The sequence below is a fragment of the Leptonychotes weddellii genome, unplaced genomic scaffold, assembly GCF_054177405.1.
Source record: "Leptonychotes weddellii isolate Sample4059 unplaced genomic scaffold, ASM5417740v2 HiC_scaffold_8942, whole genome shotgun sequence".
NCBI lineage: Eukaryota > Metazoa > Chordata > Mammalia > Carnivora > Phocidae > Leptonychotes > Leptonychotes weddellii.
Genome location: NW_028060791.1, coordinates 1 through 8,403, shown reverse-complemented (window position 1 = coordinate 8,403; position 8,403 = coordinate 1). Strand labels below are relative to the sequence as shown.

Sequence of the window (8,403 nt, the reverse complement as noted above, 5' to 3'; positions counted from 1 at the left end):
TTTTTTTAAGTTTTATTTATTTATTTTAGAGAGAGGGTATGTGTGCGGGGAGGGGGTGGGAGGGAGGGGGAGAGAGAGAATTGTCAAGCAGACTCCCCATTGAGTGTGGAGCCTGACGCAGGACTCGATCCCAGGACCCCAAGATCATGACCTGAGCCGCAATCAAGAGTCAGCTGCTCAACTGACTGAGCCACCGAGGTGCCCCTCTATCAGTATTCTTGATAGTGTCTATGGTGTCCCAAAGGTTTCTTAGTCTCTGTTCATTTTTCTTTTTTCCCCTTTCTTCTTTTTTTCCCCTCTTCTTCTGCTCAGACTGGATAATTTCAATTAACCTATGTTTAAGTTCGCTGATTCTTTATTCTTCTTGTCAATCTGCTTCAATTTTGGCTATTTTACTTTTTAGCTCCAGAATTTCTATTCTACTATCCCTTTACCATAATTTCTCTCTCTTTATTAGTATTTTCTATTTGTTGAAACATTGTTCTTCTACTTCTTAGTTCTCTTCCATGGCTTCCTTTAGCCGAATATGTTTAAGACAGTTGATTTAAAATCTTTACTTAGTAAGTGGAATGTCTGGCCTCCTCAAGAACACTATCATTATCAGGTTAACCTGGTAATCATGCTTAAGATATACAATCTGGAGATATCCTTAGATATCTGTAGTGAAGTCAGCCTGCTCAGAAGCAGGCATTCTTTGTAACAGTAAGAAATTGTAGAGGACCCATGTATCTTCATTTAGAGACTAGTCCAATGAGGATCTAAAAAAGCAGCTATCTCTATGTTTACTAACATGAAAACAACTCCAAGACACATGGTATGTAAATATTTAAATTTAGAAAATATGATTAAACATTTACTGAAGAATATTTTTTCAGGGCGCCTGGGTGGCTCAGTTGGTTAAGCGACTGCCTTCGGCTCAGGTCATGATCCTGGAATCCCGGATCGAGTACCGCATCAGGCTCCCTGCTCAGCGGGGAGTCTGCTTCTCCCTCTGACCCTCCTCCCTCTCATGCTCCCTCTCTCTCATTCTCGCAAATAAATAAAATCTTAAAAAAAAAAAAAAAAGAATATTTTCTCAAATCACATTACAATATATAAATGCATTTTTATAAGATTTTTATAATAGTTACTAAAGAGAATATTGGTTCCTGGTGAAGACAATCAGTGATGGTGGAAGATAAGATGGGAAGGGGATATTTTACTTCTTAGTTTCTAAACTCCATCAATGTGTGGAATTGAACCACAGAAATATATACCAGAGAAGTTTAATACAAAAAAACAAAAAACAAAAAACAACATTTAACAATAATTAGTAAAATCAAAATTTAGCCCCAGCCTCTCTAATGACAGAAAGTTCTGCTCTTATGTGTTGGCTAAATTATAAACATTTTTATCTAAAAGATCTGCTGTGTAAGAGTTCCTAAGACCTCAAGAGTTCCATAAAGACCTCATGGTCTTTACGAGATGGGTGTGTAATGAATAATTTAAAGAACACTTACTGTTAGACAAGTTGGTTGATTCTAAGTTTTAAAACTAATTATGTTAATAAAACAAAACACCCTCTCTATTCCTTATTCCTACTTTGAATTTCCCATTCTCTTCCCAAGTATTAGTATTTTGAAGTCAGAAATATACTGGTTTCCTTGTTTAACGTCAGAAGACATTTATAAAATTAGAAAAAGCAAACATCCCCCGTCAGTCTTCTTTTCCAGAGTTTCTCAAGTATTTGTGCACATTAATACATCACTTACATATGTAATCTCTTTAATCTTTATTTATATGAGCTGAAAGGGCATCCAGAAGGGGTCTCTGAAGAATCCTTAATGTCCAACCTCACTGACACCACAGAGCCTACTCCCTATCTCCAGTCAATGCCTGCACAGAAAATCCTTCACAGGATGACCACCTAAAAGGAGCCTCTTCCCAAGTTCCATGTCACTTGGTCACAGTGAGATGGAATCTGCATGGAGATGAGAGGAGACTGGGAGAAAGTGTGAGTGAATACTTTAGGCAGGAGAACAATCAACTAAAAATATGACTTTTACCTGGGAAAGAGCCATTCCTCCTTTTTTCCCTCTTCTTCTGGGCTTCTTTCTCAGATAAGGTTATTCTGTGTGACAAAAAGTATGTTGTTTAATGCTCAGAATCAACATAACCCCTTCCTCTGCCACAATATACATAATGGGAGAACCTTAATATGGTGGAAAGACAAGTCCTTTGCTGCTAACTGCAACAGGAGGGAGACAGGGACAGTAACTCCTATATGGAGGGCAACAAGTACATTTTTCACCCATGTCTTCAGAAAGCCCTCCCCTCCTGCTGAAACCCACACATTCTACTGAAACTGCACTGTCTTTTGTCCCCTTGGCACTTGGCCAAAGGAACTGCTGCATTCAAGCTCTTGGCTCCTCCCTAGGCAGCCAGAATCCAATGAATGGTTGATGCAGGATACAGAAGCTGTCTTCCATCAATTTGGCCAACTCTTAATCTTAAGGGCCACCCCAGCTCCAGAGCTCCTCCCAAAATCATTTCAGGGATCTTATTAGCTCAGATTCAGAATTCCTGGTCTATCGTCTCCATTTCACAGGCGGGTGCACTGAGTCTCAGAGGGGGAATATTTTTACCAAGTTACCTTTAAGAGGTCTGAATTGAGTGAGCAGACCTGGGTGTAAGTAAATTCTGAAATGGTAGCCCAGACAAGTTTAAGTAGAAAGGACTTGTCCTAATTCCAGATTACCTTTCATGTTCCTGAACAAGAGAAGATTCTCTTTAATGGGTTTAATCAAACCCAAGTTAATTTAATTCCTCTTTTCCAGAAAAAATATAATAAAAAATGTATGAAATTAAAAATAGTTACTAGTCCTGAAAAACATGAAGAAGGGTCACCCGTGGAGATGAGATCTGAGCAATCTCTGCATCATAAACAGATGGGCTCTGTTGGAATAAAGTTCCACATCAATCCAGCCCATCCTCCCAACATCTGCACAGAAAAGACAAAGGGGACTTGAGGGGAACATTTACTTAGTTGGAAGCTTCTGCTCAGAGTTCAGTAATTTCATCAGATCACTTAAGGGAAGGGAACTGCTGAATATGAAATTAACTGGCTAAACTAGATTTTGAGTGTCAAAAAAAAAAAGTTACCCACATCCTTAACGGATGCATAATGAAATACTATAAAATTATTTACCAGACATCAAACAATAATTCCACTACACGGTAAAGTAGAAAGCACACAGAATTAATAATCTGAACAAAAAATTAAGAAGGAAAATAATTTGGAAATTAAAAGATATCCAGTGGATTCTGAGATTAAAGTTAAACAAGTGTGAGGATACATCAAATTTAGAAAAGAATGACACGAGCCACAGAAAAAAGGGGGAAAGAGAAACGGTACTGTTAATAATGGCCATTTTGGAAAGCACCATGTGGTGACAGAAAGTCTTCCCCCATTTCTTGGAAGGGAAGAGGATCACCTGGAACTGACTAAGCTAGGCCTCTGCCCTCTAAATGAACAGGGGCTGCAAATGGAATCATCTTCTGATGCAATAATTAGAACGTGCAGATGCCTCAAACACCTGGTTTCACAACTCTCATTCTCTTCCGCATAACTGAAACAATTCAACAAATTTTAATTACAGAGCCACAAATCAGTACTTCACAACTCAGTATTCCACATCCAGTCAACTCAATACTCACCTGGGTTTGGGTCCTGTGCTTTCTCCGAGACCACTATGTGTTTTGGTCTCTGTGTATGTCTCTTTGTCCTCGTTTCTCTTCTCTCCTTTTGTCCATCTGTTTCCCTCTCTGTTTCCGCATCCTTCTGTTTCCCCCCCCTCGCTATTCCTCCTCCAACACTTTGACCCCGCTCTGCGGCAACCTGTTTCAATCCCTGCCGTCCTTTCTTCCCAGACTTTCTGCTGGCTCCCTAACTGCGCAGAGTCCTGCGTCCTCCCCGCCATCTCTGTTGCCCCCCTGCCCTCCCTGGAGCGGAGCAAGGGGCCTGCATCCACTGGACCGAGGCACCCCTGTACCGACGCGGGTGGGGGTGGGGGCAGAGTCGGGAGTCCGAGAAAGGTTCTGAGCAGGAAAGCGACCGGAAGCGCGATCGGTGTCTACAAGGGCCGAAGGCAGCAATGTTGGCGCCCGCACCCGCCTCAGAGCGATTTTAACCGGAATCGCAAACTCCCGGCTCCCGCACCGAGCGCCAGGACTCGGAACGTCACACGGCGACGCCGCGAGAGGCGATAGGGACGACCTCCCAGCGAGAGGGACGAGGGGGCTCAAGGATTTTACCTTACCAGGCGACCCCCGAAACTGGGTGCGGAGGAGGGGCCTGAAGAGCGCGCCGGCGGCACGAACCAGAAAAATGGAGACTCCCTCTCCCGAGCGCGCCCGTCGCTCCGCGCGATCCGCTTCCGGGTCTGCAGGCAAGCGCGCGTGCGCCGCGGGGCGGGGCTGGGGGCGGGGCCTGGAACGCGCGGGGTCCCGCAGTTTTCGCGTCTGTTTGTCTCTCCCGCCCGGCGGTTTCAGTTTCAGCTCTTGGATTCCTTCGCATTCCGCTGCTGTCTTTGGGAGCGAGGCTGGGTCCGACATTAGGGAAGTGTGGGCCGCTTTTATTTGAAGGGGCGGTATTTGACAAGTGAAGCACGGTGCCCGTTCAAACTTTGGCGAGTGGTGGAGACGCGCCTCCTGCGAGGGAGGCCGAGCAGCGCGGGGACCTGGGGCGGGACGGGGGTCCTTGTGGAGCGACCGAGCTGACAGTGGCAGCTCCTCATTTAACTGAGCAAAAGCCGGAGTGGTGAGTGTGGGTGAGGGAAGCTAGGATGGATGGGCAATGCGGAACTGCTCTGTGGGGAACGTGCGGTTTTGTACTAACGTCCACCAAAGCTCTTCTTTTTCACGGAATTGTCACTTCTGCTCCCCCATTCGCTGGGCTGCGCTCCTGGGACTTCCGGCCAGACCTTGGGCTGCGGGGACGGAGGGCTGGCACGTTCCTTTAAAAGAATCAAAACTTCTGCCTGTATGGATGTAAATTAATTTCTCTCTCTTTAAACTTGATATCGGAATCCACACCTCTCAACATGAATTACAAATCCAAACGCCTTTGAGACCTACCGGGTGGCATCCTGTATTTTACTTACGGCATTAATTACTAAATACCGTTGCAATTTCAAGTTTCTAAAATCTTTATTCTCAGTTATTTGGAAGAGTATTTTTAACTTGAAGATTAGGTATTTTAACCGACCTTTTTTTTCAGTTTCTAAATGCTTTTTAAAAAATTTTATTTATTTGACAGAGAGCGCAAGAGAGGGAACACAAGCAGGGGAAGTGGGAGAGGGAGAAGCAGGCTTACCGCAGAGCAGGGAGCCCGATGAGGGACTCGATCCCAGGACCCTGGGATCATGACCGGAGCTGAAGGCAGACGCTTAACGACTGAGCCACCCAGGCGCCCCTCTAAATGCTTTCTATCAAGTGCAGATAAGGAGCCTTGTAAAAGGTGTACTCTTTCAGAGATATTTAACTTTTCCTAGTACTGACGAAATATTAGTTTGGAAGTATTTCCAGAGACATGTGATAAGGATGTCTGTTCTTTATGTGAACAATACAAGCAAATAATAAAACTGGGTTTTTTTTCACATTTTCAGTACCATCATATACACTTAATAATTGCATATGAAATATGCAAGTTACTAGCTCCTCTTCTGTTTCCTGTGGAATTCTGAGGCTGGTGTGGCTGGATCTGCTTTTTTTTTTTTAAAGATTTTATTTATTTATTTATTAGAGAGCAAGCGAGAGAGAAACAGCATGAGAGAGGAGAGGGTCAGAGGGAGAAGCAGGCTCCCCACTGAGCCAGGAGCCCGATGTGGGACTCGATCCCAGGACCCTGGGATCATGACCTGAGCCAAAGGCAGTCGCTTAACCAACTGAGCCACCCAGGCGCCCTGGATCTGCTTTTCACACCCTCTCTGTTAGGTGACTGCTCACTCCCTGCTTAAATCTCTGCAAGGAGTGGATGAACAAATGACTACACATCGTTTAAACAATTTATAGTAGTTTTTGGCTATTGTATCGTTTTAGGGAGTTGTGTATTCCTTTTGCAGCATGCAGAGAAGACCCTAGACACAATAAGGTCATGGCTCCAGAGAACAAAAGGGCTGATTGTTGGGAAACAGGGAGTGATCAGGGCAGAGGGGTTCAGCAGCCACCAACTGGGATTTTCAGAAGGAGCCAAATAAAATGAAAAGGTGGAAGAGAGAGCATAAAAAGATACAAAGGTGCTTACCAAGACAAGGATGCTTCGGGTAGCCCTCATGTCAGGGGAAATTCTGGAGGAGATGTTGTTCCTATGAATATGCTCGTCCCGCTGCTTATATCTTAAGAGGTTGAAAACTATGGAGATGCTGGCCCAGATCACAAATCCCAACCGAAGACATGAGGGAAGATTGAAAGTGCAGCAAGTGGTGATTGTGTGATCTTATTCAGAATCCCTGGCCATACTTCTTTGTGACGTTTTTGCTGTTCATTTGTCAGTCACGGGAGGAGGGAAAGTGACATTTACCAGCATGTCCAGGATCAAGCAGCTGTTTGTTAGAGAGGTACCGGGGAGCTTTTATTTTAAGCTCTATTATCTTGGAGTTTCTGGGGCCAATTGTGATGCTCTGGAAGACACTCAAGAAACAGTGGTGCCAATGGATACACCACTGGCCATTCTGAACATGCAAAACAAACTTGTATCAAAACTCAACAAGGACATTTTTCAACCCCAAAGCTGTCAGCGAGTGATTCCTTTAAGGACAATGAGCCAGACATTGGCTACAGTCAGGTGGTCGAGAAGCAGGTCGTAGGAAGGAATTCAGCCACGTTTTACTTATTTTTTACCATATTCTCTTTTGTTTGACCTTTACCTTGCTATAGGATGTGAAGAATAAGACCATTTATTGTCATTTTTAAAAAAGATTTTATTTTTTTTAGGTAATCTGTACACCCAGTGTGGGTCTCAAACTAATGACCCAGAGATCAAGAGTTGCGTGCTTTTCTGGCTGAGCCAGCCAGGCACCCCTCTTTTATTGTCATTGTGATAGGAATTCCCATTTCCCAAATGCCAGGCATTAATGATGTTATCCCCACTGTAGTTTTTGCTCATTATTAACTTTTCTTATGCACTTTGGCATACTTCTGAATTTTTAGCTTCACTAATCTGTCTGTTCATAAATAAACATATCTCATAAGGATAGCCATACTCATTTTGTTTCTTTTCTAGAGTTTTTGTGGCTATTCTTATTTGTTTGTTATTCTATAAGGTTTTTGTAGTAACATCGCTAGTTTGGAAAACTGATGGTATCTGTATCAGGATCAAACTTAAATTTATAAATTAGCTTAAGGAAAATTGACCTTTTTACAATATTGAGTTTTTCTACCCCAGAACATGATGTAAATTTACATTCATTTATTTCTACTTTCATATATTTCAGGAATGTTTTATAGTTTTCCTCATATAGGCTTTACACATTTTTGTTGTATTTATTCCTGGTTAGTGTATTTCATTTTATGTTACGCTTTTGTAATTGCAGGCCCTCCCATTGTAACTTGTAAATGATTCTTAAAGCCTATGTACAGGGGTGCCTGGGTGGCTCAGGCAGTAGATGGTATGACTCTTGATCTTGGGGTCGTGAGCTCGAGCCCCATGTTGGGTACAGAGGTTACTTAAAAATAAAATAGCCTATGTACAAAAAGGCTGTTGTTTTTGTATAACAATATATCCTATTAGCTTACTGAATTATTTTTCTTAATAGATTTTCTATCAGTTCTTTGTGTTTCCAGATATATATTTGTATCTATCATCTACAAGCATAGTTTTACATCCTTGTTTCTAATTCCTTTGCCATTTTAAATTGCCCGGCTAAACCTCCGACTCAATGATAAATGAATAGAACAGGTGATCATGTGCTTTTTTAGTGTGGTTTCTGGTCTCAGTGGAATGAATATCTCTAGTGTGTTTCCCTGCGAGCAAGATGAACACTTTGTTTTATCAAGTTGGGAAAGATCCATCAATTCCCAATTTTGAGCGTTTTAATTTAATATCCATACATGTTGAATTCTCCCAAATAATGTTTTTGTAACTACAAGTAAGATCTCTTGATTTCTCTTAATAAATATGATGAACGATATTAATGAATTTTCTAATAGTGAATCATTCTTGAATTCCAGACGTAAATTTTACTTGGTCATCATATGTTATTTGTATATTATTTTTCAGGGGTTTTGGCAATATTTATTTTACATGGTACCATCTGTAGGCTGATGTGAGATCTTTCTGTGGTATTCTTTCTGGTACAGACTTTAGGTTTGGTACAAACAGCATTTCCTCCTTCCATGTGAGACCCTGTCTGCTTCCAGGAATAA

The 8,403-nt window shown here is 42.3% G+C and overlaps 1 non-coding gene across 4 annotated transcripts; it reads right to left on the bottom strand.

The window, feature by feature from the left end:
• Positions 1–1,756: 1,756 nt before the first annotated feature.
• LOC102748802 (uncharacterized) lies at positions 1,757–4,412 on the bottom strand. Of its 4 annotated transcripts, none has more exons than XR_014142730.1 (3): positions 4,294–4,412; positions 2,046–2,110; positions 1,757–1,960 (listed from the first exon to the last, which is right to left on the bottom strand). It is a non-coding gene; the product is annotated as an uncharacterized LOC102748802 (transcript). The 4 variants fall into 4 exon arrangements; XR_014142728.1 differs by having other exon boundaries at positions 4,299–4,412; XR_014142729.1 differs by having other exon boundaries at positions 1,757–2,110.
• Between the last annotated feature and the right edge of the window lie 3,991 nt (positions 4,413–8,403).